This window comes from Pieris napi, chromosome 14, assembly GCF_905475465.1.
Source record: "Pieris napi chromosome 14, ilPieNapi1.2, whole genome shotgun sequence".
NCBI lineage: Eukaryota > Metazoa > Arthropoda > Insecta > Lepidoptera > Pieridae > Pieris > Pieris napi.
Window position 1 is genome coordinate 292,131 of NC_062247.1, and position 14,439 is coordinate 306,569.

The following is a 14,439-nucleotide window of genomic DNA, read 5'->3' on the forward strand; positions in this document are numbered from 1 at the left end:
GACAAATCCTGGTTGAAGCTAAAAACTAGCGATAACCGTCAGTCACGCGAGTGACTCGCAGTGACTAATCAATCACGCAGAGCCGCATCGGGCGTGCTCACAGCCCTGTTCGTGTTATCAGAGGCTCGGGGTGACACTGTCTAGTTCACAATGTATGGAATATCCTTATTTTTTAATTCCAGAGAAAACCATTGAAATTAGTAAAATATATTTATTGTTATTCATACAGAAATATGTTTTACAGTACATACTAAATGGGAAAAGCATCACTTTTTCAACAAATAACACTTACCAGTATAAATAATCTTACCGCTAGAAAGAAAACCACCACGCTAAGGTCAGCTTACACTAACCGATTGCGTGTACACTCGAATAGTGTGTAATGAGTTTCGCAATTGCGCTCTTTAAAAGGTGACAATGCCGACTTAAGTGTGCTTACTTACTGTGCATATTTATAATAACAATTTCACTTAAATGATCAATGCGGTATCAATTCCCTTGCATACGAACAAAATAACCTTATTTAAAACAACTGTTTTAATATTCTTTACTATAGTGGAATGTTAATAATATCGAATAATGAAACAACAATGTGCCTCATCGAACATGTTTAAACTGCACTAAACTGTGTAATCGCTATTTAAAGCTGTCAAACTTTTCGAATAGCAATCTAAAAGGAATTTGTGGAATAGAATTTCACGAACACAAAACTATCTAATAAAAGTATTTTAATTTAAATCGTATGAGGGGGAAATATGTAGCAACTTGTTGCCTGTCAAACGCCAAAGCATTTGCAGTGTGTAAGCGTGATTACGCAAACATTACAATATTTGATGATATCTTGCAATTCGAATTCCTTTGTTACTTAGGTACAATGTACCACGACATACGATATTTATTTCTTACAGAAAATAAGCAAAAGCAGAGAAAAATATAGACTTTAATTTAGTTTAATAATGTGATGTCACAAAAAAACATGGCTGTTTATAAAATGATTTTGAATACGCATCTCGATACGTTAAAATATTAAACGAGAGAGATTGTTATTGAAAAATAAATTTCAATAAGCTATTAAAACAATAAGAAGGAAACCAATACAGACTGCGCATTTAATTATCTGTTAAATTGCTGACCTCAGCGCTGATTGTCTGCTCGCCGCAACCTGGCAACATTGAGAGCACTGCAAAGTTATGTATAAAAATAAATTATATGCATAGGATAACTCAGAGTTTTTGTAAACGTTGGTAGCACCATTTTCCTAAATAAATGTTCTTATAATAAATGAGAACATCTCAGAGTGTCACAACTTGAAACGCATTCCAGGCGCGGGCTATAATGTTGGTATTGCTGCGACCGCGACCCGGGAGAAGTCAACCAATCCCGGGTGATCCCAGGCAATCCCGGGCAAACCCGGCGGGACCCCGGATTCGGACCCGGGACTAATGTCGCGGTCACCGGACAAATAGTCCTTTGGATTAGCATCGGTCTGATTAACTAAGCGGGAAGCTCCTGCTTTTTATACGACCCTGGTACATTGATTGATTCGGGTGAATTTTTTAACATACAGGTGTATTTTTGAGAAAGTTAAGCGAAAATGTCTGGTATCATTAAAAATATATTCGATATTGCCAGTTGTGAGAATTGAATATCGGTAAATATTCCAGTCTTGGGAATTGAATCCAGGAAATCCGTCGTGTGAGTACCGTTGCGTCACTGCACATAACGGGACAGTGCATTCACATTGATATTACGAACAACAAAAAGGTTCAATTATTACGACCGGAACACAGAGATTGCTTTAATTCCATAATGATTGTGAAACGTGTAATAGAACGACCATGTAAGTAATACGCGGAATCAAACAAAACGTCGAGTACCAGAGGCCATCTCGAGTTGGACGCTACAGCGGATTACATAGTCATCATTCATATTCTTTGCGGCGTCACGACCGGCCTCAGGCTTAATCTAATTTGAGATTTATCCGGCCAACTAAAGAGCACCGACAACCAGACGAAAGTACGACGAAGAGGGCACTTCAGAAACCCACCGGGTAGCACCTCGAAGGCGCGTGAGGCCGCATTAACCGACCTATTTAGGTATTCACCTCTTTGAATATTTTTAGCTGACGACGCCGTGTCTTTAATCATAGCTTATATCATAAAGAGATGTAAGAAAGCGCAATTAGCAGTACAAAGGTAAATGAAATTAAACCAGACGACGAAAATAATGAGCGTTTTGCAAAATTGTGACTTATTACGAAGCGGCGGCCCGCACTTAGTTTAATGATATTTTATTTGAATTAAAGCATAAAACGCAATTTCAGATTACGTACAAAGCGAATTAAGTTTTTGGTGGTTTTAATAACTGCTCAGTGATCCGTGAATGGACGCAAAGTTGGGTAATGCAAAATAAAGAGATGAATAAAAAGAATATTCATCCAATAACATGGATATCATTTTGCATTTAGAAACTTGTGAAGTTCCGATCACAATGTTCGTGTGATTGAAAAGTGGTTTTTTCACGAAAGACTTGCGAAATGAGATCTTTTGCCGTAAAATGAAGCTCGTTAGACGTACACGGTACATTCAATTCTAAACGAATGACGTGGAAAAAGTTTCCGCTTCAGGTGAGGCTGGCATTAACCAGATTGATGGTGCGACCCTCACTTACCGTAATTAAAACCTTTCAAACATTTACTCGGCAGTCGGTTTCACGAGTCTCCCGTTTTGATCGAGTTGCCTGATAACATTGAAAGAGTTAATTATAATGTTTTATATCAACAATGAATTTATCATTATTGAAATGCCTTACTTAAAGCCTTTTTCTTTAGAAGTCGGTCGTCGGACGACCAGTTCTAATAAAATATGATATAATTAGAGTAGGTGTGATTCACTGCGTTCAACCCAGAATCTACGAGCAGAGCACGGCAATTACATGCGATTACAAAATCCTCTATACAGTGCACATTAATGTTTATTGCCTCTGTAGAACGACTATGAATTATCAACGATAACTGTTTAATGCACCAGCGACGGCCGTGTAAACACGATCTAATGGTGTAATATGTTGTCCATTGAGTTGAGCTATGAATCTTTTGTTACATTTTCTTTGTATTCATATACATTGGAGAGGAGAGAGGTTTACTGATTTATTTTATTCGTCCGCAACTTACACTAATTTTATTCCCATATGTTAAGCCTCATTTCTCTTCCGTCTAAATTCTTATTTGATTTGTATAAGTTTGTCCTTGGAAGTTAACGCGAGTTCGTAACAGAGGTGCGACACATGCGCCGCAAATGGGGCCATTCTTTATTCACTTAGCCAACTCGCGACTAACATTATCGCCTTCGCCTCACTTTTTCATATTCAATAAGCTATGTAAAAGCTTACTTTATAATCTTGGTTCGCGAGACGTAAACTAATATGTATGCTATGGCATATTTGTTAATTAGTTTCCAAACTTAATCTGCCAATTCATTTCAAATATATAAATAAACATAACGAAGCCAAGTTTTTTTTGGTTTTCGTCTATTATAAAGGTAACTAACTTCGTAGCTCATAGGTTGAGCAGTGTTGGCTTAGTTGCTTCAGCGTGCGACTCTATTTCATCGTAGGTTCGACCGCCAGCTATGCGCTGTTCTATCTGCGCATTTATCACTCGCTCTTGAAGGAAATCGGTGTATGTCGTAGATCCAAAAAGTTGACGGTCTGTGTCGGGCACAAGAAGGCTGATTAACTAAGTAGTAGTCCGTCGTTTTTCCAAACAGGAAAGTTCCTAACTCGAAGTCTGAGGCACCTGAATAAAAGGTTGTTGCGACTCTGTTATTTTAACCTAGCAAAAAACGTTTTTTTTATTAGTAATTAGTCATCAAAAGTATAAACGCTAACTTGCTCAATTTACAAAATCTTAACAAGTGACGTGCTCAGGTTAGGGAAGTGGTGGTGTTTTCATGAAATAGAAAAAAAAATGGATTTCATATCTGATTACTGGTCAATCAAAGCAGTTTTATATATTTTGTAGTCGTCACTAGAATGACTAGAAAATACCATCATTCCTCTTGCATAGTATATGTTAAAAAGCTATGATATCGCAGGTTAGGTCCGATTCGATTCAGAACAATTAAGGCCAAAATGTCAACACAACAAAATTAATACTTGAATATTTAATAGCACTACACCTTGGAGGATATTACACGGTTGGCTTGGCCGTTAATTATGCAGTATACAATTAGAGTTACCTGCAGATGTAATCCTTTAAGCTTATTGGATTAAGTCTCAAAATAGTATTTGTGTTGTATCGCTAGTTATCATGCGTTTTACTTCCTGCTTTTATCACTGAACTAGTTGATGGGTCTCATTTGGTTTCCCTAAACTGATCCACTTATAGAATCAATTTCGCTGAGCCATTAAAGCATGTTGGGCTTACAGCTCTTTCTTCTTAAGTTCTTAAGAATGTGTATATTATACAACCAAAAACATAAAATTTTTTATTCTATAATATTTGTAAAAAATGAAATGTTTATCATCAAATAGACATTTAAAGACATGTATTAAATTATAAAATACATATAATCTTTAACTTTTTATTTCGTGATTCGAATATACGACTGAGGGATGCAGTGAAAATACTTGTATGACTTTACTTAATGTAAACACAAAGAGCCAGGTGCGACGATAATAAAGTCAAGCGTGGTCACAATTAACACATCCGTTATTCAATAAAGCGCGTTTAAATTGAATAATCGTCGATGTTACTCTTTAAATGGATGCTAACGGCGATTCTACGATGGACGAATTTTAATATGTTTTATTAGGAACATTAAAAGTGACCTTTCGTGCTACTACTGCCCTATTTTTATGTAAGTTCCACCCTCCTTATGAAAGTGATTAAATTGCATTATATTTTGGAACAAAAAGTAGCTAATTTGGCATTAGAGAACTTTTAACAGTATTTATTAATTTCTTTTGTGTTACTCATGCCAAGCAAGAAGTACTAAACTATACGTAGTGCCCAAGATACAATAAACGAAAAAGAGGAAGACAACTTAGAAGGTGAATAGACCAAATTAAGGAAAGAGCAGTTGGGACATGGCAGAGAGTGGCACAGTGCAGACAGCAATGGCGGGATTTGGAGGAGGTCTTTGCCAAAAACGTGCACACAGATATCTAAAAAGAATGATATAGAAATATTATTATGATTAAGTGTAAAAGTATCTGAAATAAGTTATTATTATTATTAATTTCTTAGTATGTCTGTAAATATGTTAATACATTGTTTAGTAAATAATGACCGGCTGAGATGTCAACAAGAACTGTGGACGACGGCTAAACGGCTAATTTGTTTAAGAGGTATTTCCGTTGCATGTCATACGATGACTCCAATTGTCGGTCTAATGATATCTTACTTGACTCCATCTTTATTTCAACGAGACCTACATTTCATCTTCGGTATTTAATAGGGAAAACGGAAATCTTGTTCTCAAAGCACAATCAAGATACAACGCTAAGCTATAATAAGCATAATTACCATTTAAGAGTGATGTGGTTGTAAAAAGAAAGAAGTCAGTGGAAGAAACAAAATGTGTAATAGCACCTTCAGGCATAACTGGGATTTTAGATTAAAAATTGTTAGTGAATTGTTGAGGGGGATATCCGTTCTACTTAGACTAGTTTACCTTTAGGGAAAATATCTTCCCGACCAATTTAGCAATTCAGCTCATTATTACCTACAAAATGCAGCTGATATAACGGAAGCCGAAGGCACTTAAGGAGCTGCAAGAATAACGAGCTGTAATGCATAATATTAGTTCGCTTCATTTTCCACTTTTAATTAACTTCATCTCACGTCCGGATCTCAGACCATCACCGACCTGAATTTTGGCTCAAATTTATGTCATTAGCTTCTTCTAAGAAAGGCACATTAATTAACGATTAATTAATTTAACTACAGTGTAATTTTTTGCATTATCTCATAAATGTATCTAGATAGGGCAAGGAAAACGTTTCGCCTAAAACTAGTTGTTTAACATATAATTTGTAACATTTGGCTCTAATATTTATCGCATGAATGCGTGAACGTCTACGGGAGTTCATAAATATTAAATGCTATCACTGAAGTAGAACAAACAATCTTGTGATTTACCAGAGAGCTTTATAGGGGTCTAAGATGGTAAAAACTCAAGTAATACAGAATTTTTTAAATTATACAATTCTCATTTTAGTATATGTTCTCTTAAATATTTAAAACAACAAAATCTCCTCACGATAATTTCATCATGTAAATGTCAATTCATGAGTCGACAAACAAAAACAATGAATTCAATCATTACAATCCATTCGACATTTTCGACAATCGAATTGATAATCGTTCGAGGTCTGTTTGCATTCGCGTGTTTGTTTGTGTCCGCTGATTGCGAGACGTCAAATCGAATAATCGCAATAATTCGATTATCCCGGCAACATCTCTGATGTTTACATCTGTCATTAGCGTCGCAGTTAAATGTACTGCGGTTATGTAATGGCGTATGATTAATGACTATTCTCTTAGCGTGAGCTCAGGTGTGTCGTTGATGTCGAAATTGTAAAGGGTGGTTGCTTATGTCATATACACAATCCGCGACATATTATAAAAATAATAGATTATACACTGAGCTATGTTTACCTGGTGGATGAGCTTGGATGACGTGGATTTGTTTCCCGAGAGTTAAGTGATGTATTTTTCTTTCTATGTAGCCATTACTACGTGGTCATAAGTAATATCTAGACTAGATCAAGGGTAGGAAAATAAACACTCCTCCTCATTAATTACTTGATTCACATTCCCTTCACTGATTTTAAATAAACTTAAAAAAATCACTTATGCCTGTGCCTGTGCGCACTGGTGTAGCTTTTGCTACGACCTCCTTCGCGAGGGGGGTGTTTACTGTTTAGGCCCGTTAGGGGCATATGCTCCCTTCTGGTGGTGTTTTTGGTCGCGGGTTGCCTGCTGGTTACCTTCCTGTACCAGCAGGGCGCGACCAAAAACACGGGCCGGGTTAATAGCCCATGGTGGGGGCTGCGGTGCGCGAGGGGACTTGGTCTCTGCGCGCAGCCGAAGTTATGCCTGTGCGCATGTGCCACAACTTGATTTATATTCTATTCCCTACTCGGATTCGAACATCCCACTTCGGGCGGATGTTCATAGTAAATCAAATGAGCAACTATGGCATGGTAGATATGGTCATAACAAAAAACATTGCTAAGTAATAAGCCCGTTGGTCTATCCTTTACAACGTGTCAGGCGAGGAAGGCCGAAAACTTAAAGCATTTAGTCAATTTATCAGTTGAGCTACGAAGAAGAGAAGGGCTTTTAACAAAAGGTTGTATTATTCATTCCGATCATAATCTTAAACCACGAATTCGCGCAATCAACTGTTCAAACGCAAAAATATCTTCGGTAAATAATACTGCGCGCCCAATTAGGCTGTGCGGTAATCACTTGTCAAAATAATTCTTCAGCGACGTGAAATATAACGTAATACCTTAATATAAAGGCTGCAAGTTGATTACAGTAAATATATTCCTTCTTTTAGAATTCAATCATTTTAATGGCATTTCAATTACAATAAATCAATGTAAAAATTAAAAAAAAAATCAGTGGCGCTACAACCTTTTTAGGTCTGGGCCTCAGATTTCTATATCTGTTTCATGATCATTCGTAATCTAATAGGCAAGCAGGTGATCAGCCTCAAGTACCGGACACACACCGCCGACTTTTTTTTGGGTCTAAGATATGTCAGTTTCACCGTTCGAGCGAATGTTAAATGCTCACATAGAAAGAAAGACCATTGGCACAGCCGGGGATGGAACCTACGACCTCAGGGATGAGAGTCGCACGCTGAAGCCACTAGGCCAACACTGCTCCAATAAATATATGTACTTTTTAATAATATCAGACACTTGATACTACTCGTAAGTTTTTATTGGCATGGTATGACATCAGATTCCGAACATTGGAGATAGAGTTCATCAAGACGTAAGTGTATTTTATCAATGTTTAATTTAACATTGATAAAGACCAAGGTTTCTAAGTTTAGAAGTCTCTTCGCTTCTTGAGTTAATAAAGAAATGTTTTCATAATATTGGCTATAGAGTCGGCTTTTAATATAAAAGTTTGTTAGCAATGACTTGAGTAGGCCCGCCCGCAATGTGTCAGCCCAACTTTGAAACGATTGTTTCAACTCACCACAATAATAAGATTTTCCCAAATGATAAATTGGAATTCATTAAATTAAATTATTTCGGTTGCTAATAATACTAATAATTAGTCTACACATAAACATATAGGATTTAGATGAACACATAGCCGAAGAACACACACACACATAGAATGAATTAAGAACTGTCATATATGCAATAACCGAATAACATTTTTATATTACAACAATGAACTAGATAATAGATACTATTAAGATATTGTAGGGCCGAGGTCATTGCCTTGACTTGTATAGGAAATGATGACTTGGCAATCATCTTTGTTTACTAATATGACGTTGTATCACTTAAGCTTTGTGAAAGATACGGAGAGATCTTTAAGATTTCTTCATGAGAGCTTTGTTGGCTTAAAAATATTTGCGTCCCGAAACACAAATGTAGCTTGCTCAGTTTTTCGCAGCAAAAGGCAAGTAATTAAAGATACAACATACATTAACGCCTTACCGCGGACCACTCCGCCACGTGCGTGACTGATACATAATTAAAAAGTCACACAATTCCCCAAAACGTGTACATAACATATAAGAACGCTCACCTGCGAACAAATATTTACTCCAGTTAAGTGGGTTCCATTCCGTACATATGAAAAAACTTGTAAAGCTCTTTATTCATTGAATGAGGCTCTCAGACGCGTCCTAACAGATATAATGAATAGGGAAAATATCTGAGATATTGAAATCTTGTTTTATTTATAAAGAATTTTATCTGGAGAAATTTTGATTACATGAACCGGGAGCGAATTTAATGTGTTTTTCACCTTGAACGCTATTCTATTGCAGAGCGCAAATAAATACTTAAAGGACTATTTGATTTTCGATTGGGACTAGTAATTAATAAAAATGTATACCAACTACTTCTATGTCAATCAAATCTGCCAGTAGCGACCGGTGTAAATGCGTTTCGAAGAAATTCATAAATATTTGGGACTCTCGACTTTACTATGTTCAAATCAAACAAATCTCATTTAATTAAACTTTGGGGCAGTCCAAACAAAATATATTAAGAATGTGGAGACATGAAAGTTATAAGGAGATTAATTATTGGCTGGCTGGAAAAATATTGACGTCAATAATTGTATAATTTTATCATACTTTTCAGGTGTTTAAACAATCTGATTATGATTCATATAAGCCACAATAGATTAAAATTAAAAATGTTATTGTTTCCGCTTCTAAGAAACCGCAGTAGTTTTTGTAATATGACATCATGGCATTTCAAGATTCCATTACGTAATAGCATTAGCATTGTATTATTTGTTGGCTTTATTATAATCATAATTTATTCTGACCTTCGTGTGTAATCTATATCGAAGTAATTCTTGCTTATTTGTTCAAACAAATAAACAACGTCGTATTTTCATTATTCGAAATGTTAACCATTTGATGAAATTTTGGTATATAGAAAGTTTAAAGTGTAATTCAGAAGATTTATATTTAGTTTTTGAGAGTTGATAAAACAAAGTCAATTGTGATTTTTATCGCTTTGGTAGTATTCACTAAAGTGCACGTCCAACTGACGAACTTAATACACGTTTTTGTAACTGGAGTCTAGACAGCGTATGTGATGCTGTAGATCAAATTGGTCTTTCTGTGGATCCTAACACATAATCTCTTATGTACCTATATGTAGACAAACCTACGGGCATTACCTTTGTAATGAAACTTATGAGCTACACACAATAATAATTTTAATTTTCTATTGATTAATTTTTTATTATTATTATTACTATGAAAGTTAAGAAAATTGTAAATACTGTATATCTGATTGTTATGTATACAACAGTTTTTGACCTCATTTAATAATTTTTATTTTAGAGTAGGTGAACAGGCTTTCGTCACAATCGTTGCCTATACTGTACGAGCAATTAATGTACAAATGTATTGGTTCACAACCAGGAACACACGACCTCAGGGTTGAGGGTAGCACTCCTAAGCCACTAAGTCTGCTCTGCTCTCATAACTAGGCATAATTATAAAGTTACATCGTCTAAATCCTTATTAAACTTTTATTATTAGAGACGTTATTAAAATGCCCTCCCTCTTTGTGCCACAAAGTAGGTCTCCATTAAAACAGATAATGCCGCTCTTATGAAAGGCCCAAGTGCTCACGGTTAAAATGAACAGTTAACTTTGACTTTGTAATCACTGTTAAAGCAAGCTTAACTAAAGGGCAGCTTCTTAATTGTGTCTCAACCCCAAAGTATTTTTAATATAAGCGAATTTATTAATTATTAATTCATTATGAAGACTTTATTTTGAACTAGATAAACTATCAAGGTATAAGTATCCAAATGTTAATAATTTAAAAAATAACATTTCTACTTACGCGTACATATTAAACGAATGTATGTGTGAAAAGATTTACGAGTAATCACTTTTAAAAAATAAACCAATATTTTACAGCATAAAGTATGTTGGCTTGTAGGCATACAATTTATAGCAAGTTATTTATTTGTAAAGTGGTAAAACGTGAATTTTACGAGAGCCGTAATATAACCCGGCCCAGGACTGCTCTCACAGGGCACTGACAAAGATTCGCTTGAAAAGTTTCACAGATGTGCCATTTTTACTTTTAGCTTAGGGAAGTGGATTTAACTTTTGGTTTGTCTCTCAGTCGAACACGCATTTACATATATAATATTAGATGCATGTTCGATATAAACTTTATGTAAATATATATCTAGAAATGCCAAGATTTGATCTAACAAACCTGGGACGACATTTTGAAGAACAGTTAAATTATTGTTGTTACAAAGATACTGTACTAAAAAAAGCACAAAACATTCCAAGATACTTCTGAGTAGTCTATACTCTATGGCCGGTATAATATTTCACTCGCCGCAGATTTCATACGCTCTAGAGATCGGCAGGCGGCGTCGGGTTACTTGCCTAGCCAATAACCTTACGCGGCGCGAATAATTTTCCACAATTTTACTTTCGATTTTTCTCAGGAGCTCATAATTTAGGAGATTTATGGATATCTCGTGGCGCGGCTGCTTAGTGACAGTAGTTCAGTTAAGGGTCTGCCTTGAGAAGGGGGGACAAATTTGACTTGTGTTTAATGTTCGATATGTAATAAAACATGTATTTTTATATCTAGTTCAGGGCAAACGGGCAGGAGGCTCGTCTGAGGTTTAGTGATACCGCCGCCCATGGGGTGTCCACACTGCCAGAAGGCTAGCAAGTGCGTTGCCGGCGTTTTAAAATCTGGTACGCTCTTATCTTGAAGGACCCTAAGTCGAATTGGTTCGGAAATACTTCTGTGGGCAGCTGGTTCCAGATAGTGGTGGTGCGCGGCAAAAGATGGAATTTCGTATTCTGCCTCGACGTCCTATGATAAAACTAATGTTATGACTAATGTTGCTAATTATTCAACTCGATTGACACAGGCTTAAAAGAACACGAAATAAGTTAATTCAATAGTAGAATATTAAAAAAAAATAACAATTAAGAAACAACGAAATCCTGTTTGCATTGGGAGCGGAGCCAATAAAGACTAATTATTGTAGTTATGACTTCGGTTAGGTCGTTTGGTTGCTATAGCAACTGGAATATCGCGAATGGCCGGTCGTAAAGCAATCGCAATCGTCACGGAGCAATAATTGTGTAGATGTGGCATTACATATTCATGGCCACTAAGGGCTGGGGAGTCGGAGATTATGCTCGACAGCCCCCATAAAACAATAAGTACCTATTGTTCTTTGACGGCAATCATCGTAAAGCGTTAGCACCTGCGCTTAGTCTTTTTGTAACTACTCGACGTTATAGAAGTGTTTTATTGTACACTGAATATTAATGTTCGGTTCATTATGGCGCTCTAATTCTTCGGAATGAGCTAACACATCTTTGTAGTGTAATAATACATTATATTTTTTATAATGTAAAAAATAGAGCAGTGTTGGCCTAGTGGTTTCTGCGTACGACTCCTGGCTGACTTTTCTTCTATGTGCGCATTTAACATCCACTCGAACGATGAAGGAGAACATCGTGAGGAAACTGACTTTCCTAGACCCAAAAGTCAACGGTGTGTGTCACAGACCCTAATCACCTACTTGTCTATTAGATTGACAAATGATTCAGAAATCTGAGGACCAGACTTAAAAAGGCACTTACTTTTACGAGAAAACGTTACATTAATAAATAGAAACGATTACGTTTCCTTAGTGAAATATAAGTAACAAATATTAAATACATTTGTATTTATTAAAGATTACATGAGTTCTGTATTTGGGTTTGATATAGGTACGTAGTTGCAAGTTGGCATAATAATTTAATAATTAAGTTATCTCTTTACCAGTCAGTTAAAAAGCTTAATATTAAAACACAAAGTATAAAAGACTTAAAAGACCTTAGAGCCGTCAAATCTCAGATCTAAGGCCCTGGATATAATCGGCGTGATCTTATTATCTGTAGGCGCGTCTAGTCAGCAATAGTCTATAACGACCCTTATATTTTATCGAGCTAAGCAGTACGTGACGCGAACGTTACGATAGCCAATGAGATATGAAAAACGTTTGTCTCATATGAAAAATAAAAATGACCCACTTTTTATAAGCATCGAGGATGTGTCGCGAATTTTATTTCATTTCTATAGTAAAAGGCCAGTTTTTAAGATTATCAACAAATATTATTGTATTAATTGAGTATTTATTTATTTTCAACCTTTAAATAAATAATATAAAGATTTTTATGAAAAAATATGAACTGAATACTAAGAGCATTGCATAAAAAAGTTATGACAAATTACTTGTATATATATACCCATGACACACGAAATGTCGAGACGGTTTCAATATTTAAAATTACTGTAGAATAGTGACAACCAATTGAAATTTTCAATTTATACATTTAAAACACCTGTTTATAAATATATAGTTAATACGTAAATATTGAACTTCACTTTATATTCGGAAAGGAACCTTGGTTATCTTGCAAAAAATGAAAAACAAGTAGAAATGACACCGTTTCTAAAGGTATTTTTTAATTTACGCGCTGCTTTGGCATTATTCCCTAATTACATTATGTGAAAATGACCTTATTAATTTTTGAACACTTTTCTCATACATTTCGCTTTCTCATCTACCGTGGGCAGTATTCGAGCAATGTGCGACATTTATAACTAAACAAGGTCGGAACACGTCGCACCGCTTTCCCTTTTAACATAGTTTTCCCCATAGACTGCATACCATTCTTTGCATACCCTGAAATGTTCAATAGCCAAACATACCTAGTAGGAAAAGATCCGCCATTGATTTTTATAAAATAAATCAGTGGCGCTTAAACCATTTTCAGGTATGGCCCTCAGATCTGTATCGGTTTCATGATCGTCAATCTAATAGGCAAGTAGTTGATCAGCCTCCTGTGCTTGACGCAGGCCGTCCACTTTTTGGGTCTAAGGCAAGCCGGTTTCCTCACGATATTTTCCTTCACCGTTTGAGCAAAAGTTATAATGCGCACATAGAAATAAAGTCTATTGGTGCACAGCCGGGGATAGAAGCTACGACCTCAAGAATGAGAGTCGCACGATGAAGCCACTAGGCCAACACTGCTCAAAACATCGATTTTTATATAGCACTTTGATCGTTAAATCAGTTTTGTATAGGAAAACGGCTCGTTTTTATAGTAATTATATCTAGTATTTTGTGAAAAAATACCTCGATTCCCGGGTAAAATTACTTTGAAAAGAACAAAGAGAAATTTCAATAACATAGTTTTTGTTCTACTCTGTTTTATTAATTCGTTTATTTTTACATGAAATCGTTAATAAGTTAAAAGACAAGTGCGAAATATAATATTATTTAAATGCAAAGTTATACACAAAATGTATGTCTTAATAAAGTCTATGTAAAAGAAATGTTTTATTAAGTAAATACGCTATGTCTATATATAATGCCTAGCGAATTCTATTAACCGTGAAAGTAAAGCGAGCGTATGAAAGTCAATAAAAACACTTGTAAATGTCTTTCCGATACTTTATTGAAGGTGCCTCACAACTTTGCCAATTTTTTAAAAGATTTTCTTTTCCTTGGATACAAATTCACTAATCGAATTTTTACGTCGAGTAGGTACGTATCACCATTGTAAGCAAACATACCAATTCGTATTCATTATCACTTTAAAAAATTATAACCTAAAAATGAAACACCTTAATTTTTAATTTACGAAATAAACCGACGTCTCTGACCTT

The 14,439-nt window shown here is 35.6% G+C and overlaps 1 protein-coding gene across 5 annotated transcripts in view; it reads right to left on the minus strand.

Moving 5' to 3' along the window:
* Positions 1–14,439, minus strand: part of LOC125055743 (leucine-rich repeat-containing protein let-4-like) — a 179,384-nt gene that overhangs the window by 87,824 nt on the left and 77,121 nt on the right. The gene's annotated exons all lie outside the window — the stretch shown is intronic.